Source organism: Bombina bombina, chromosome 1 (genome assembly GCF_027579735.1).
Source record: "Bombina bombina isolate aBomBom1 chromosome 1, aBomBom1.pri, whole genome shotgun sequence".
NCBI classification, from domain to species: Eukaryota; Metazoa; Chordata; class Amphibia; order Anura; family Bombinatoridae; genus Bombina; species Bombina bombina.
The window spans coordinates 327,009,082-327,026,706 of record NC_069499.1 but is presented as its reverse complement, the minus strand read 5'-3'; the positions used below and the strand labels follow the sequence as shown (position 1 = coordinate 327,026,706).

At 43.3% G+C, this 17,625-nt stretch overlaps 1 protein-coding gene across 1 annotated transcript in view; it reads left to right on the top strand.

The window, feature by feature from the left end:
- The window catches only part of MAP3K2 (mitogen-activated protein kinase kinase kinase 2), a gene marked incomplete in the record, with an annotated part of 657,765 nt that overhangs the window by 549,459 nt on the left and 90,681 nt on the right, over window positions 1–17,625 (top strand).

Below are 17,625 nucleotides of genomic sequence, written 5' to 3'. Positions count from 1 at the left end.
TGACAATATCCCCATGAGGGGAGGGTAAGCTATATTCACAGAGTAAGGAATTGAATGCTTACATAATAGGGCTAATATACTGGTTGACACTTATGCAGGGCAATCGATTGTTTAGTAAGGAAAAATCGTTTTGCAAGACACTTTGAAAGCCCTTTTGGGTTCTTTCTGGGGTTATTACACACATGGCTGTTTTTTAGTCACTTAGGAGTGATTTAGTAGGCCTCACAGCTCCGGAGTAGAGTGGGAGGGGCCTAATTTTGCGCCTCAGGTGCGCACTTAGAATTGCAGAGAAGTTCATGCTGCTTCACATGGAGGGTCCTGCTGCTGTTTGAGGGCCTTAAAGAAGCTATATTCCCCCAAATCTGATCCCTAAGGGCAGGTAGGGCCACAGCAAGGCTGTGGCAAGGTGCTGTAGTAATTTTATCCGGGTGTTGGCTTTAAGCTGCTCCGGTTTGGGCATTAAGGGGTTAATCGTTCTGCAACTTGTGGTGCAATCTTATTAAGGCTTTAGGTACATACTGTGAATTTCAAAAGGATTGCTGCATTTTTCACTGTTTTGTAAAATTGTGTGCTCTTTTTATCACTTAAAGGCACAGTAACGTTTTTTCAAATTGTGTTTTTTATTTGATTAAAGTGATTTCCAAGCCTGTTTGTGTATACTACTAGTCTGTTAAACATGTCTGACACTAAGGAAAATCCTTGTTCAATGTGTTTAGAAGCTTTGGTGGAGCCCCCTCTCAGAATGTGTCCCACTTGTACTGATAAGTCTATACACTTTAAAGATCATATTGTTGCACTTAAGAATGTGGCCCAAGTTGATTCTCAGACTGAAGGTAACGAGGGTAGCCCGTCTGCCTCTCCCCAAGTGTCACAACCAGTTACGCCCGCGCAAGCGACGCCTAGTACCTCTAGTGCGTCTAACCCTTTTACATTACAAGACCTAGCGGCAGTCATTGATAATTCTCTTACAGCCTTCTTATCTAAACTGCCCGTGTTACCTGCAAAGCGTGATAGCTCCGTTTTAAGAACAGATTATGAGCATTCTGATGCTTTGGTAGCCGTATCCGATATTCCCTCACAACGCTCTGAAGTGGGAGCGAGGGATTTGATGTCTGAGGGAGAAGTCTCTGATTCAAGGAAGGGTTCCTCCTCAGACAGATTCAGATACACTGGCTTTTAAATTTAAACTAGAACACCTCCGCGTTTTGCTTAGGGAGGTATTAGCTACTCTGGATGACTGTGACCCTTTGGTGATCCCAGAGAAATTGTGTTAAATGGACAAGTACCTAGAGGTCCCTGTTTACACGGATGCGTTTCCGGTCCCTAAGAGGATTGCGGATATTGTTACTAGGGAGTGGGATAGACCAGGTGTTCCCTTTGTTCCCCCTCCTGTTTTTAAGAAAATGTTCCCCATATCTAACCCCATGCGGGACTAGTGGCAGACAGTCCCTAAGGTGGAGGGGGCTATTTCTTCACTTGCTAAACGCACAACCATACCAATTGAAGACAGTTGTGCTTTCAAAGACCCTATGGATAAGAAGTTAGAGGGTTTACTTAAGAAAATTTTTGTTCAACAAGGTTTTCTTCTCCAGCCTATTGCCTGCATAATTCCTGTAACTACTGCAGCCGCTTTCTGGTTTGAGGTGCTGGATGACTCGCTCCAGGCGGAGACCTCATATGAGGAAATTATGGATAGAATTAAGGCTCTAAAGCTAGCTAATTCTTTTATCACCGACGCCGCTTTCCAAATAGCTAAGTTAGCGTAAAAAAATTCAGGTTTCGCCATTTTGGCGCGAAGGGCGCTATGGCTAAAGTCCTGGTCGGCCGATGTGTCGTCTAAATCCAAGCTTTTGAACATCCCTTTCAAAGGAAAGACCCTCTTCGGGCCTGAATTGAAAGAGATTATTTCAGAAATCACCAGGGGAAAAGGCCATGCTCTCCCTCAGGACAAGTCCTTTAAAGCAAAGAACAAAGCTAATTTTCGTTCCTTTCGTAATTTCAGGAACGGCCCCGCTTCATCCTCTCTGGCTGCAAAGCAAGAGGGTAACGCTTCACAGCCCAAGGCAACTTGGAAACTTAACAGGGCTGGAATAAGGGGAAACAGGCCAAAAAGCCTGCAGCTGCCACCAAGACAGCATGAAGGGGTAGCCCCCGATCCGGGACCAGATCTAGTAGGGGGCAGACTCTCTCTCCTCGCTCAGGCCTGGGCAAGAGATGTACACGATCCTTGGGCGTTAGATATTGTATCCCAGGGATATCTTCTAGAATTCAAGGGTTCTCCTCCAAAGGGGAGGTTCCACATTTCTCGTCTGGCTACAGATCAGACAAAGAAAGAGGCGTTTTTATGCTGTGTAGAAGATCTACATACAATGGGAGTGATCCACCCAGTTCCAATCATGGAACAAGGGCTGGGTTTTTACTCAAACCTGTTTGTGGTTCCCAAAAAAAAAAGAGGGAACTTTTCAGACCCATCCTGGATCTAAAAATTCTAAACAGATTCCTCAGAGTCCCATCATTCAAAATGGAGACCATTCGGACAATCCTACCAATGATCCAGGAAGGTCAATATATGACTACCGTGGATTTAAAGGATGCATACCTACACATTCCTATCCACAAAGATCATCACCAGTTTCTCAGGTTCGCTTTTCTGGACAAGCATTACCAGTTTGTGGCTCTTCCTTTCGGCTTAGCCACTGCTCCCAGAATTTTCACAAAGGTGCTAGGGTCCCTTCTGGCGGTGCTAAGACCGCGGGGCATAGCAATGGCGCCTTACCTAGACGACATTTTAATTCAGGCGCCGTCTTTCCAAAGAGCCAAGTCTCACACGGAGATTGTACTGGCCTTTCTGAGGTCTCACGGGTGGAAGGTGAACATCAAAAAGAGTTCTCTTTCCCCTCTCACAAGGGTTCCCTTCCTAGGGACTCTAATAGACTCGGTAGAAATGAAAATTTTTCTGACGGAGGTCAGAAAATTAAAACTCTTAGATACTTGCCGAGTTCTTCATTCCATTCCCCGGCCATCTGTGGCTCAGTGCATGGAGACAATCTGATTAATGGTAGCGGCAATGGACATAGTCCCTTTTGCTCGGATACACCTCAGACCACTGCAACTATGCATGCTCAACAGTGGAATGGGGATTATGCAGATTTGTCTCCTCAAATTCAGTTGGACCAGGAGACCAGAGATTCTCTTCTCTGGTGGTTGTCTCAGGACCACCTGTCTCAGGGAATATGTTTCCGCAGGCCAGAGGGGGGTCATTGTAACGGCCAGTTTGTTAGGCTGGGGTGCGGTCTGGGACTCCCTGAAAGCTCAGGGCTTATGGTCTCGGGAAGAAACACTTCTCCCGATAAACATTTTGGAACTGAGGGCGATTTTCAACGCTCTTCAGGCATGGCATCAACTAGCTGCGGCCAAATTCATCAGATTTCAGTCGGACAACATCACGACTGTAGCTTACGTCAATCATCAGGGGGGAACAAAGAGTTCCCTAGCGATGACGGAAGTAACCAAAATAATCAGGTGGGTGGAGGATCACTCCTGCCATCTCTCAGCAATTCACATCCCAGGAGTAGACAACTGGGAGGCGGATTTTCTAAGTCGTCAGACTTTTCACCCGGGGGAGTGGGAACTCCACCCGGAGGTATTTGCCCAGCTGACTCAGCTATGGGGCATTCCAGAATTGGATCTGATGGCGTCCCGTCAGAACGCCAAACTTCCTCTCTACGGGTCCAGGTCCCGGGACCCCAAGGCGGTATTGATAGATGCTCTAGCAGCGCCTTGGTCCTTCAATCTGGCTTATGTTTTTCCACCGTTTCCTCCCGCGTCTGGTCGCCAGAATCAAGCAGGAGAAGGCTTCAGTGATTCTGATAGCGCCTGCGTGGCCACGCAGGACTTGGTATGCAGACCTAGTGGACATGTCATCTGTCCCACCATGGACACTGCCAATGAGGCAGGATCTTCTAATACAGGGTCCGTTCAAGCATCCAAATCTAGTTTCTCTACGTCTGACTGCTTGGAGATTGAACGCTTAGTTCTATCAAAGCGTGGGTTCTCTGAGTCCGTTATAGATACTCTGATTCAGGCTAGAAAGCCTGTCACCGGGAAAATCTACCATAAGATATGGCGGAAATATCTTTGTTGGTGTGAATCCAAGGGTTACTCATGGAGTAAGATTAGGATTCCCAGGATATTGTCCTTTCTACAAGAAGGATTGGAGAAAGGATTGTCAGCTAGTTCCTTAAAAGGACAGATATCTGCTTTGTCTATCCTGTTACACAAGCGTCTTGCAGAGGTACCAGACGTTCAAGCGTTTGCTCAGGCTTTAGTCAGAATCAAGCCTGTTTATAAACCTGTGGCTCCGCCATGGAGTTTGAATCTAGTTCTTTCAGTTCTTCAAGGGGTTCCGTTTGAACCTTTACATTCCATAGACATTAAATTGTTATCTTGGAAAGTTTTGTTTTTGGTAGCTATCTCTTCCGCTCGAAGAGTTTCAGAATTATCTGCCTTACAGTGTGATTCACCTTACCTGGTGTTCCACGCAGATAAGGTAGTTTTGCGTATCAAGCCTGGTTTTCTTCCTAAAGTTGTTTCTAACAAGAATATTAACCAGGAAATAGTTGTTCCTTCTCTGTGTCCTAATCCATCTTCGAAGAAGGAACGTCTTTTACACAATCTTGATGTAGTTCGTGCTTTAAAGTTCTATTTACAAGCAACTAAGGATTTCAGACAAACATCTTCCTTGTTTGTTATCTATTCTGGTAAGAGGAGAGGTCAGAAAGCGACTGCTACCTCTTTCCTTTTGGCTGAAAAGCATCATCCGTTTGGCCTATGAGACTGCTGGCCAGCAGCCTCCTGAAAGAATTACTGCTCATTCTACCAGAGCAGTGGCTTCCACATGGGCTTTCAAAAACAAGGCTTCTGTTGAACAGATTTGTAAGGCAGCGACTTGGTCTTCACTGCATACTTTTGCCAAATTTTACAAATTCGATACTTTTGCTTCTTCGGAGGCTATTTTTGGGAGAAAGGTTTTACAAGCAGTGGTGCCTTCCGTTTAAGGTACCTGTCTTGTTCCCTCCCTTCATCCGTGTCCTAATGCTTTGGTATTGGTATCCCACAAGTAAAGGATGAATCCGTGGACTGGATACACCTTGCAAGAAAAAAAACAGAATTTATGCTTACCTGATAAATTACTTTCTCTTGCGGTGTATCCAGTCCACGGCCCGCCCTGGCATTTAAGTCAGGTAAAAAAAAATTGTTTAAACTACAGTCACCACTGCACCCTATGGTTTCTCCTTTTTCTTCCTAACCTTTGGTCGAATGACTGGGGGGTGGAGCTAGAGGGGGAGCTATATGGACAGCTCTGCTGTGTGCTCTCTTTGCCACTTCCTGTAGGGAATGAGAATATCCCACAAGTAAAGGATGAATCCGTGGACTGGATACACCGCAAGAGAAAGTAATTTATCAGGTAAGCATAAATTCTGTTTTTTCCAACAGTAGGGAATGAAGCCGTGGACTCTCCCTATCTTAGGAAGGAAAACATAATTTATGCTTACCAGATAAATTCCTTTCCTTCCGTATACGGATGGCCCCCATCCGTTTTTTCTTGTCTATGGGCGGTACCCTATTATTTATTTTATTCTTCTGGCACCATTTATACCCTAATGTTTCTCCTACTTTTCCTTGTTCCCTCGGCAGAATGGCTGGGTTAATGAGGAAGTGGGAGGGATATTTAAGCCTTTGGCTGGGGGTATCTTTGCCTCCTCCTGGTGGCAAGGTGTTGTATTTCCAACAGTAAGGAATGAAGTAGTGGGCTCTCCCTATCCGGAAGGAAATAAATTTATCTGGTAAGCATAATTTATGTTTTCCAGGGGCGTGGAAGAGCAATCTGGGGAAGGTTGCCCCCTCTTATGCCAATGTTTTTTTTGGTTGTTGGGAGGGTTTCCACATCTATGGCGATATGAAACCCTATTGCACTCAAATATTTTGTAAATGATTCAGTGATGGCCTTATCTTTATCTGGAATGGTAATCAAGAGGAAGCTTCTGAAAATACTCTTTCTCCAACATTGGTGTGTCCGGTCCACGGCGTCATCCATTACTTGTGGGAATATTCTCTTCCCCAACAGGAAATGGCAAAGAGCACAGCAAAAGCTGTCCATATAGCCCCTCCTCAGGCTCTGCCCCCCCAGTCATTCTCTTTGCCGCTCTGAACAAGTAGCATCTCCACGGAGATGGTGAAGAGTATGTGGTGTTTAGTTGTAGTTTTTTATTCTTCTATCAAAAGTTTGTTATTTTGAAATAGTACTGGTTGTGCTATTTACTCTGAAACAGAAAGAGATGAAGAGTCCTGTTTAAAAGAGGAGTATGATTTTAGCAGCAGTAACTAAAATCAATTGCTGTTCCCACGCAGGACTGTTGAGCCCAGAGAACTTCAGTTGGGGGGAACAGTTTGCAGACTTTTCTGCTCAAGGTATGACTAGCCATTTATCTAACAAGACTGTGTAATGCTGGAAGGCTGTCATTTTCCCTCATGGGGATCGGTAAGCCATTTTCTTAGACTCAAAAAGAATAAAGGGCTTATTATGGGCTATTAACTGGTGGACACTTTTAAGGGCTAAATCGATTGCTTATTTAAGTATTATTTACAGTTTGAAGTGGATTTCACACGTTTTATTATTTGGGGAACGTTTTTAACGCCAGGCACTAGTTAAGACACCTTCCCAGTCAGGAAGGGCCTTTCACTGTAGTAGGCAGAGCCTCATTTTCGCGCCATTATTGAGCAGTTTCTTTTGAGTGCAGTGCATGCAGCTGCATGTGAGAGGGTCTGGTATCCACTGAAAACGTTCCTGGAAGGCTTGAATTGGTATCGTATACCCCTGGGATAGGTGAAGTCGCAACAAACGCTGTGGCTGGGACTGTAGTGGGGTTAAAATTGCAAACGGCTCCGGTTTCCGCATTTTAAGGGTTAAAAGCTTGAAAATTGGAGTGCAATACTTTGAATGCATTAAGACAATGTGGTGAAAATTTGGTAAAGATTGGATAATTCCTTCATAGTTTTTCACATATTCAGTAATAAAGTGTGCTCTGTTAAACATTTAAAGAGACAGTAACGGTTTTGTTTAAAAACGGTTTTTGTGCTTTATTAACCAGTTCAAGCCTGTCTAACATGTCTGTACCTTCAGATAGATCATGTTCTGTATGTATGGAGGCCAAGGTGGTTCCCCCTTCAAATGTATGTGATAATTGTGCCATGGCGTCCAAACAAAGTAAGGACAGTACTGTCACATTTAGTAAGGTTGCCCAGGATGATTCCTCAAATGAAGGAAGTAGGGATAGTTCTGCATCCTCTCCTTCTGTGTCTATACCAGTTATGCCCGCGCAGGCGACCCCTAGTACTTCTAGCGCGCCAATGCTTGTTACTATGCAACAATTGACGGCAGTAATGGATAACTCCATAGCTAATATTTTATCCAAAATGCCAGCATTTCAGAGAAAGCGTGATTGCTCAGTTTTAAACACTATAGAGCAGGAGGGCGCTGATAATTTATCTGTCATACCCTCACACCAGTCTGAAGTGGCAGTGAGGGAGGGTTTGTCAGATGGAGAAATTTCTGATACAGGAAGAATTTCTCAGCAGGCAGAACCTGATGTTGTGACATTTAAATGTAAATTAGAGCATCTCCGCGCATTACTTAAGGAGGTGCTATCTACTCTGGATGATTGTGACAATCTGGTCATCCCAGAAAAATTGTGCAAGATGGACAAATTCCTAGAGGTCCCGGTGCACCCTGATGCCTTTCCGATACCTAAGATGGTGGCGGACATAGTGAATAAGGAGTGGGAGAAGCCAGGCATACCTTTTGTCCCTCCTCCTATATTTAAGAAATTGTTCCCCATGGTCGACACCAGGAAGGACACATGGCAAACAGTCCCTAAGGTCGAGGGGGCGGTTTCTACACTAGCCAAACGCACAACTATTCCCATTGAGGACAATTGTGCTTTCAAAGATCCTATGGATAAAAAATTGGAGGGTTTGCTTAAAAAGATTTTTGTACAGCAAGGTTACCTCCTTCAACCAATTTCGTGCATTATTCCTGTCACTACAGCAGCGTGTTTCTGGTTCGAGGAACTGGAAAAGTCGCTCAGTAAGGAGACTCCATATGAGGAGGTCATGGACAGAATTCACGCACTTAAGTTAGCTAATTCCTTTATTTTAGATGCCGCTTTGCAGTTAGCGAGATTAGCTGCAAAAAATTCAGGGTTTGCAATTGTGGCGCGCAGAGCGCTCTGGCTAAAGTCTTGGTCGGCGGATGTATCTTCCAAGACAAAATTGCTTAATATCCCTTTTTGGGCCAGAATTGAAAGAAATTATTTCAGACATCACTGGGGGAAAGGGCCATGCCCTCCCACAAGATAGGCCTTTCAAGGCTAAGAATAAGTCCAATTTTCGTTCCTTTCGCAATTTCAGGAACGGACCGGCTTCCAACACTGCAGCCTCTAGACAAGAGGGTAACGCTTCCCAGACTAAACCAGCTTGGAAACCAATGCAAGGCTGGAACAAGGGTAAACAGGCCAAGAAGCCTGCTGCTGCTACCAAGACAGCATGAAGGGGTAGCCCCCGATCCGGGACCGGATCTAGTAGGGGGCAGACTCTCTCTCTTTGCTCAGCCTTGGGCAAGAGATGTTCAGGATCCCTGGGCACTAGAAATAGTTTCTCAGGGTTATCTTCTAGAATTCAAGGAACTACCCCCAAGGGGAAGGTTCTACATGTCTCACTTATCTTCAAACCAAATAAAGAGACAGGCATTCTTACATTGTGTAGAAGACCTGTTAAAGATGGGTGTGATACACCCAGTTCCAGCTGTGGAACAAGGTCAGGGGTTTTACTCAAACCTGTTTGTAGTTCCCAAAAAAGAGGGAACTTTCAGACCAATTCTGGATTTAAAGATTCTAAACAAATTTCTCAGAGTTCCATCGTTCAAAATGGAAACCATTCGAACAATTTTACCTACAATCCAGGAGGGTCAATATATGACTACCGTGGATTTAAAGGATGCGTATCTACATATTCCTATCCACAAAGATCATCATCAGTTCCTAAGGTTCGCCTTTCTGTACAAACATTATCAGTTCGTGGCTCTCCCATTCGGACTAGCCACTGCTCCCAGAATTTTCACAAAGGTGCTTGGGTCCCTTCTGGCGGTTCTAAGACCAAGGGGCATTGCAGGGGCACCTTATCTGGACGACATTCTAATTCAAGCGTCGTCTCTTTCCAAGGCAAAGACTCATACAGACATTGTTCTAGCCTTTCTCAGATCTCACGGGTGGAAGGTGAACGTAGAAAAGAGTTCCCTGTCTCCGTCGACAAGAGTTCCCTGTCTCCGTCGACAAGAGTTCCCTGTCTCCGTCGACAAGAGTTCCCTGTCTCCGTCGACAAGAGTTCCCTGTCTCCGTCGACAAGAGTTCCCTTTTTGGGAACAATAATAGATTCTTTAGAAATGAAGATCTTCCTGACAGAAGTCAGAAAGTCAAAGCTTCTAAACGCTTGTCAAGTTCTTCACTCTATTCTGCAGCCTTCCATAGCTCAGTGCATGGAAGTAGTAGGGTTGATGGTTGCAGCAATGGACATAGTTCCTTTTGCTCGAATTCATCTAAGACCATTACAACTGTGCATGCTCAATCAGTGGAATGGGGACTATGCAGACTTGTCTCCAAAGATTCAAGTAGACCAGATGACCAGAGACTCACTCGGTTAGTGGTTGTCCCAGGATCACCTGTCTCAGGGAATGAGTTTCCGCAGACCAGAGTGGGTCATTGTCACGACCGACGCCAGTCTATTAGGCTGGGGCGCGGTCTGGGATTCCTTGAAAGCTCAGGGTCTATGGTCTCGGGAAGAGTCTCTTCTCCCGGTAAACATCCTGGAACTGAGAGCGATATTCAATGCTCTCCGGGCTTGGCCTCAACTAGCGAAGGCCGGATTCATAAGATTCCAGTCAGACAACATGACGACTGTAGCTTACATCAACCATCAGGGGGGAACAAGGAGTTCCTTGGCGATGAGAGAGGTATCCAAAATCATCAAATGGGCGGAGGATCACTCTTGCCACCTATCTGCAATTCACATCCCAGGAGTAGACAACTGGGAGGCAGATTATCTGAGTCGTCAGACTTTCCATCCGGGGGAGTGGGAACTCCACCCGGAGGTTTTTGCCCAGTTGACTCAATTATGGGGCATTCCAGACATGGATCTGATGGCGTCTCGTCAGAACTTCAAGGTTCCTTGCTACGGGTCCAGATCCAGGGATCCCAAGGCGACTCTAGTGGATTAGTGGCGCCTTGGTAGTTCAACCTAGCTTATGCGTTTCCACCGTTCCCTCTCCTTCCCAGGCTTGTAGCCAGGATCAAACAGGAGAAGGCCTCGGTGATTCTGATAGCTCCTGCGTGGCCGTTCAGGACTTGGTATGCAGACCTGGTGAATATGTCATCGGCTCCACCAATGAAGCTACCTTTGAGACAGGATCTTCTAGTACAAGGTTCATTCGAACATCCAAATCTAGTTTCTCTGCAGCTGACTGCTTGGAAATTGAACGTTTGATTTTATCCAAGCGTGGGTTTTCAGATTCAGTGATAGATACTCTGGTCCAAGCCAGAAAACCTGTGACTAGAAAGATTTACCATAAAATATGGAAAAAATATATCTGTTCGTGTGAATCCAAGGGATTCTCCTGGAGTAAGATTAAAATTCCTAAGATCCTCTCCTTTCTCTAAGAAGGTTTGGATAAGGGATTGTCAGCGAGTTCTCTAAAAGGACAGATTTCTGCTTTATCTGTCTTGTTACACAAACGACTGGCAGCTGTGCCAGATGTACAAGCTTTTGTACAGGCTTTGGTCAGAATCAAGCCTGTTTACAGACCCTTGACTCCTCCTTGGAGTCTAAATTTAGTTCTTTCAGTTCTTCAAGGGGTTCCCTTACATTCCATAGATATCAAGTTACTATCTTGGAAAGTTCTGTTTTTGGTTGCTATTTCTTCTGCAAGAAGAGTTTCTGAATTATCTGCTTTGCAGTGTAATCCACCCTATCTGGTGTTCCATTCAGATAAGGTTGTTTTGCGTACTAAGCCTGGTTTTCTTCCGAAGGTTGTTTCCAACAGGAATATTAACCAGGAAATAGTTGTTCCTTCTTTGTGTCCGAATCCAGTTTCAAAGAAGGAACGTTTGTTACACAATTTAGATTTAGTTCGTGCTTTAAAGTTCTATTTAGAAGCAACTAAGGATTTTAGACAAACCTCATCTTTGTTTGTCGTTTACTCTGGTAAGAGGAGAGGACAAAAAGCTACGGCTACCTCTTTCTTTCTGGCTGAAAAGCATTATCCGATTGGCTTATGAGACTGCCGGACGGCAGCCTCCTGAACGAGTCACAGCTCACTCCACTAGAGCTGTGGCTTCCACATGGGCCTTCAAGAACGAGGCTTCTGTGGATCAGATATGTAAGGCAGCGACTTGGTCTTCTCTGCACACTTTTGCCAAATTTTACAAATTTGATACTTTTGCTTCTTCGGAGGCTGTTTTTGGGAGAAAGGTTTTGCAAGCCGTGGTGCCTTCCGCTTAGGTAACCTGATTTGCTCCCTCCCTTCATCCGTGTCCTAAAGCTTTGGTATTGGTTCCCACAAGTAATGGATGACGCCGTGGACCGGACACACCAATGTTGGAGAAAACAGAATTTATGCTTACCTGATAAATTACTTTCTCAAACGGTGTGTCCGGTCCACGGCCCGCCCTGGTTTTTTAATCAGGTTTGAAAATTTTCTTTCTCTATACACTACAGTCACCACGGCACCCTATAGTTTCTCCTTTTTTCTCCTAACCGTCAGTCGAATGACTGGGGGGGCGGAGCCTGAGGAGGGGCTATATGGACAGCTTTTGCTGTGCTCTTTGTCATTTCCTGTTGGGAAAGAGAATATTCCCACAAGTAATGGATGACGCCGTGGACCGGACACACCGTTGGAGAAAGTAATTTATCAGGTAAGCATAAATTCTGTTTTCTTTCATGTAATTGGCAAGAGTCCATGAGCTAGTAACATATGGGATATACATTCTTACCAGGAGGGGGCAAAGTTTCCCAAACCTCAAATGCCTATAAATACACCTACCACACCCACAACTCAGTTTTTACAAACTTTGCCTCCTATGGAGGTGGTGAGGTAAGTTTGTGCTTGATTTTTATGATTTCTCATATGATAAGCACTTCTATGCATGCTGAAGCCCAATTCCTCTCAGAGTACAGTGTTTGTCAGAGGGATGTGAAGAGAGTATCGCCTATTGATTTTTTGGTTTCCTTCACTGGAAATCTTTTCAAGAGTTCTCTGTTATCGGTCGTAGGGATTCATCTCCTACCTCCCTTTTCAGATTGACAATATACTCTTTTTATATACTATTACCTCTGCTGATAGTTTTTAGTACTGGTTTGGCTATCTGCTATATGTGGATGGGTCTCTTTCAGTAAGTATGTATCTTTATTTAAGACACTCTCAGCTATGGTTTATGTATTAATATAAAGTTTTAAATATTTGTATTTCTCTTGTAAGGTGTATCCAGTCCACGGATCATCCATTACTTGTGGCATGCAAAAAAGCAATCAAATTAGCCAAAATTGAAAATGAAAAATTAATTGCTAAGGATTCTAAGTCTAACCCTAAAAGGTTCTTTAAGTACATAAATAGCAAAAAATCTAAGAAGGATAATATAGGTACATTAAAATGTGTGGAGGGTAGCATGATAAATAATGACAGGGAGAAGGCTGAGGTACTAAACCAGTTTTTTTCTTCAGTATACACAAGAGAAGAACCATTGAATGATACTTTTGAACATAATAGAACATGCCAGTCCATACCACTAACTGGGTTTTGTTTAGAGGATATCAGGAAAAAACTGGAAAATATTAAGGTAAATAAAACTCCAGGCCCAGATGGAATACACCCAAGGGTGTTGAGGGAACTTAGCACTGTTATAGACAAACCTTTACTCTTAATTTTTCAAGACTCATTATCCTCAGGCATGGTACCCCAGGATTGGCGTAAAGCTGATGTGGTGCCACTCTTCAAAAAGGGAAGCAGGGATGATCCAGGAAGCTATAGACCAGTTAGTCTGACATCAATAGTGGGGAAGATATTTGAAGGGATTATAAGGGATTATATTGATGAACATATTCGTGTAAACAAGATTATGAGTTCTAATCAGCATGGCTTTAGGAGAAATAGATCATGTCAAACTAATCTGATTAGATTCTACGAGGAAGTAAGTCAAAATATAGATAAAGGGGAATCAGTGGATGTGATATACTTAGATTTTGCAAAGGCATTTGATACAGTGCCACATGAGAGATTAATGCACAAAATTAAGGGACTGGGAATAGCTGAAAATGTTAGCTCATGGATAAATAACTGGATAAAAGATAGGGAGCAACGAGTAGTAGTAAATGGATCATACTCAGATTGGACAAAGGTAATCAGTGGCGTCCCCCAGGGATCAGTACTGGGCCCTGTTCTTTTTAATATTTTTATAAATGACTTGGAGCAAGGATTAAATAGCGACATCTCTATTTTTGCAGATGATACTAAGTTAAGTAAGGTCATAAGGTCAGAGCAGGACGAACTGTCTTTACAAAGGGATTTGCTAAAATTAGAACTATGGGCAAGTGAATGGAAAATGAGATTTAATACGGAAAAATGCAAGGTTCTGCATTTTGGAAGTAAAAATAAGCAGGCTACGTATTTTTTAAATGGGACAAGACTTAGTCAAACACAGGAGGAAAGGGATTTGGGAGTAGTAATAGATAACAAGCTAAAGATGGGTGCACAATGCAGGGCAGAGGCTTCAAAGGCTAATAAGATACTAGCATGTATTAAAAGAGGTATTGATTCAAGGGAGGAAAGCATAATTCTGTCATTATATAAAGCCCTGGTAAGACCTCACCTTGAGTTTGGAGTGCAGTTCTGGGGACCAATTGCTAAAAAAGATATTGCAGAACTAGAAAAAGTTCAGAGAAGGGCCACAAAGCTAATAAGGGGATTGGAGAAATTAACCTATGAGGAGAGGCTAGCCAAACTGGGTCTGTTTTCTTTAGAAAAAAGGCGCTTGAGAGGTGACATGATTACTTTATATAAATATATTCAAGGCCCATATACAGAGATGGCAGAAGCTCTGTTTATTCCAAGAAAATTGTTTCTCACAAGAGGTCATAATTTAAGGTTGGAGGAAAGGAGATTTAATCTCCTGCAACGGAAACGTTTTTTCACTGTGAGAGCAATAATATTGTGGAACTCATTACCAAAGGAGGTAGTGAATGCCAATACCATAGATACATTTAAAAATAGTCTGGATAAGTTTCTGTATACTAACAAAATTCATGGATATGATTGCTAGTATTAAATGGTTCACATTTTAATGGGGTTATTTAAGCTTAACTGGAGCTTTTTGTAAGTATTTTAGATTTGTATAGGTTGAACTCGATGGACTTCAGTCTTTTTTTCAACCTTATCTACTGTTACTATGTTCCCAACAGGAAGCTGCAAGAGGATCACCCACAGCAGAGCTGTCTATATATCTCCTCCTCTAACTGCCACTCCCAGTCATTCTCTTGCAGCTCTCGACAAGAAAGGAAGTAGCTAGAGAGATGTGGTGTTTTTATTTAGTTTATCTTCAATCAAAAGTTTATTTTCAAATGGTACCGGAGTTGTACTATTTTAGCCTCAGGCAGAAAGTAGAAGAGTCTGCCTGTGGTCTTTGATGATCTTAGCAGGTTGTAACTAAGATCCATTGCTGTTCTCACACATAACTGAAGAGAGAGGTAACTTCAGCTGGGGGAATGGCGTGCTTGGTCTCCTGCTATGAGGTATGTGCAGTTTAAATTTTTCTAGAGAAAGAATATGCTAGAAAATTCTGTTAATACCGGATTTATTTAAGGTAAGCCTGATTACAGTGATTTAATAACGACTTGTATCATGCTTGCTGTAAAAGGTAATATTCTTATTACTTTCTCACATTACTGAAAAATAAAACGTTTGCTGGAAGTGTTTAAACGTTTTTTTATACATATTGGTGATAAAACTTTATTGGGGCCCAGTTTTTTTCCACATGGCTGGCTAGATTTTGCCTAGGGATAGTTTTGTTAGGCCTTCTCACTGTGAATACAGGGTGGGAGGGGCCTATTTTGGCGCCTAAATGCGCATTAGATTTTGCAGCTTGAGACATCCAGTTTCCCTGAAGGAGTCCCCTGAACACTTAGGACCTCTCTAAAGAGTTTTTGTGCCTTTCAAAAAAACGTTTATATCGTTTTTTTGATCTGGTTTTGAAACTAAGGGGTTAATCATCCATTTGCAAGTGGGTGCAATGCTCTGTTAGTCTATTATACACACTGTAAAAATTTCGTAAGATTTACTGCTTTTTATCAGTTTTTCAATTTCTGACAAAAATTGTTTCTCTTAAAGGCACAGTACCGTTTTTATTTTTTGCTTGTTTACATTTATCAAAGTGTTTTCCAAGTTTGCTGGTCTCATTGCTAGTCTGTTTAAACATGTCTGACATAGAGGAAACTCCTTGTTCATTATGTTTAGAAGCCATTGTGGAACCCCCTCTTAGAATGTGTACCAAATGTACTGATTTTACTTTAAGTTATAAAGATCATATTCTGTCTTTAAAAGATTTATCACCAGAGGAAACTGACAAGGGGGAAGTTATGCCGACTAACTCGTCCCACGTGTCAGAACCTTTGACTCCCGCTCAAGGGACTCCCGCTCAAGAGGCGCCAAGTACATCTAGCGCGCCCATGGCGTTTACTTTACAAGACATGGCGGCAGTTATGGATCATACCCTTACAGCGGTATTGTCCAAACTACCAGGGTTACAAGGAAAGCGAGACAGCTCTGGGGCTTGAAAAAATACAGAGCACTCTGATGCTTTAGTAGCTATGTCTGATATCCCCTCACAATATGCAGAAGCTGAGGCAGGAGAGCTTCTTTCTGTGGGTGATTTTTCTGACTCAGGGAAGATGCTTCAACCTGATTCTGATATGTCAACATTTAAATTTAAGCTTGAACACCTCCGCGTGTTGCTCAGGGAGGTTTTAGCTACTCTGGATGACTGTGACACCATTATAGTGCCAGAGAAATTGTGTAGATTGGATAAATACTATGCAGTGCCTGTTTACACTGTTTTTCCAATACCTAAAAGGTTTTCAGAAATTATTACTAAGGAATGGGATAGACCAGGTGTACCGTTCTCTCCCCCTCCTATTTTTAAGAAAATGTTTCCAATAGATGCCGCTACACGGGACTTATGGCAAACGGTCCCTAAGGTGGAGGGAGCAGTCTCTACCCTAGCTAAGCGTACAACTATCCCCGTCGAGGACAGTTGTGCTTTCCTAGATCCAATGGATAAAAAGTTAGAGGGTTACCTTAAGAAAATGTTTTTTCAACAAGGTTTTATTCTACAGCCTCTTGCATGCATTGCCCCGGTCACTGCTGCTGCGGCCTTCTGGTTTGAGTCTCTGGAAGAGGCCTTACAGGTAGAAACTCCATTGGATGATATACTTGACAAGCTTAAAGCGCTTAAACTAGCCAATTCATTTGTTTCTGACGCCGTTGTTCATTTAACTAAACTAATGGCTAAGAACTCAGGTTTTGCTATTCAGGCGCGTAGGGTGCTATGGCTTAAATCCTGGTCAGCTGACGTTACTTCAAAGTCTAAGCTTCTCAATATTCCCTTCAAGGGGCAGACCCTATTTGGGCCTGGACTGAAGGAGATCATTTCTGATATTACTGGAGTAAAAGGTCACACCCTTCCTCAGGATAGGTCCAACAATTAAGGACCAAACAAACTAATTTTCGTGCCTTTATAAACTTTAAGACAAGCACTGCATCATCTTCCTCCAATACAAAACAAGAGGAAAATTTTGCCCAGTCCAAGCCGGTCTGGAGACCTAACCAGGCTTGGAACAAAGGTAAACAGGCCAAGAAGCCTGCTGCTGCCTCTAAGACAGCATGAAGGATTGGCCCCCAATCCGGTAACGGATCTAGTAGGGGGCAGACTTTCTCTCTTCGCCCAGGCTTGGGCAAGAGATGTCCAGGATCCCTGGGCGTTGGAAATTGTGTCCCAGGGATCTCTTCTGGACTTAAAAGCTTCCTCTCCAAAAGGAAGATTTCACCTTTCACAATTATCTGCAGACCAGATAAAGAGAGAGGCATTCTTACATTGTGTTCAAGACCTCCTAGTTATGGGAGTGATCCACCCAGTTCCAAAGGAGGAACAGGGGCAAGGATTCTATTCAAATATATTTGTGGTTCCCAAGAAAGAGGGAACCTTCAGACCAATCTTAGATCTCAAGATCCTAAACAAATTTCTCAGGGTCCCATCTTTCAAAATGGAGACTATTCGAACCATCCTACCTATGATCCAGGAGGGTCAATACACGACTACCGTGGACTTAAAGGATGCTTATCTTCACATTCCGATACACAAAGATCATCATCGGTTTCTCAGGTTTGCCTTCCTAGACAGGCATTACCAGTTTGTGGCTCTTCCCTTTGGGTTAGCTACGGCACCAAGAATCTTTACGAAGGTTCTGGGG